The sequence below is a fragment of the Pterocles gutturalis genome, unplaced genomic scaffold (genome assembly GCF_000699245.1).
Source record: "Pterocles gutturalis isolate BGI_N339 unplaced genomic scaffold, ASM69924v1 scaffold20282, whole genome shotgun sequence".
Classification (NCBI taxonomy): domain Eukaryota; kingdom Metazoa; phylum Chordata; class Aves; order Pterocliformes; family Pteroclidae; genus Pterocles; species Pterocles gutturalis.
In genome coordinates this window covers 7,475-9,329 of record NW_010110700.1, presented here as the reverse complement: position 1 = coordinate 9,329, position 1,855 = coordinate 7,475, and positions in this window count along the sequence as shown.

Here is a 1,855-nt window from a genome sequence, read left to right as displayed (position 1 = left end):
TTGCCTACCCGGGAGATGCAATTTTCGGCGCTTACATCAGTGGGGAGATGGCAAAGGTCTGAGCCAAGACCATTCTGATCTGCGAAGAGAGAATTTTTACACATGCCTTTATAGAAAACCATACTCAAACCCCTCAAATATTGTTCCTTTCATTTTTTTTAACAAGTATTAACATTTCACCATGCAGTTCAGCTGGACGCACGTCCTCCATCATGGGGGGTGTTGGTACCTCAGGTATTGGGGCACCATTAATATTACAGAAAAATCCCCAAACATTCAAGAGCATTAAAAAAAAAGAAAAAAAGCACCTCTAAAGGCAGTCTCCCTACCAGCCGAAGCCCCCTCCTCTCGAAGAGCCCCAATTAGACACCAGACCCCCACTCCACAGCCCCTGCCCCTCCCCGTCCCCCCACAGAGGACGGCGCACACAGCGACAAGCTTCCCACTGTTAAAAGTCCTCTGGTCTCTCTTTCACACTCCGCCAATAACAGTTTATAATTATCCTGAAAAGTTTCCACAGTCAGATTGATTTTATTCCAAGCCCTCAGATCTGTTTACAACTATTCAGTAAAATCCTTTCTATAACTAATTAGCCTACATGCCAGCTCAGGGCGAGCTGGAGGGCAGAGGCAGCTGACTCTAACCTGATTACCGATGCAGACTGCCTTCTTTCAACCCATTCCTATGCATCTCAGAACCTGATCATGCCGCCAACCAGGAGTATTTTTCCTTAAATGCCTTGGCTGAACTGTAACTATGAAAACAATAAGGTTCTCCCTTGAATACTGGTCTTAAATATGCAACAAATACCAGGCAAGAATTGTTTAATTCAAGAGCATCTTCAAAGCATCCCATGTTTCCCAATATTTTTTGCAAATATCTGTTCAGGAGGTTCCTATAAAATTGTTCCTCTTGAGATGGCATCAGCCCCATCACCAGGGAATGGGAAAAACAGGCACTTGTCTTCCCAATAAAATTAACCTTACTCAGATCACCACAACCTGGGAATACTGGTGCCTTTGGTGAAGAAATTAACTCATCTGTGTATTGTGGGAAAAACTTACTGACATTTGCTTGGTAGATAATGGCGTGAGCACCGATGTGCTTCCCCGTACCGGCAGTTCTTGCAGGCACGGGGCAGGAGGACTTGGCAGGAGGTGATGCTTCGAGTCCTTCTCCCACCCCAGGAGGGCAGAGGACAGACCACTGGGTGCAACCTTCAAACATCCCCATCAGTAGTACTACAAGAGGTCTGGTCTTCGTTAAACAAATGAGATCCACCTTTCAATGGCAAATAATTCTGTCTTAATTACCCTGTCTGGGGAGCAGACTGCACAGAATATTTCAGGGTCCAGACTTTAGTAGGAAGTTGATGCTTGCACAGGGGCAGGGTGACTTTGGCAGCCAGAAGGGCATGGCTTCTCAGCTCCATGCCTGACTCTTCCGGGTAACTTCTACCTCAGCTGGCTGAGTACAGTGCAGAAGAACTTTGATGTGTAATATGTGAATGCAAAAACTAACTGCAGGCATTGACATTCTGCAGCAGAGACAGACTGCTGTAATGTGCTGGCACGAAAAGATAATGCCTTGGATGCAATACTGTATTTTTTTCACTTTTTCATCGCTCCAATGTTCTTATGAGCTCTAAATCTGTTTTCTCATCTTTGGATGCAATACTGGAAACAATAAATAAAAGTGCTTTAGCACTCTAACTTTATAAAAGTCAGAAGTGGTTATTCGGGACTGGATCAGGCTCTAAGGGGCAGAACCGGTCACGTTACCCTGGTGTAAATCAAATGGGCCACCAGACCCGGGTGACCACGTCATCCTCTCTTCGACTTTGGCTACCCTTAGT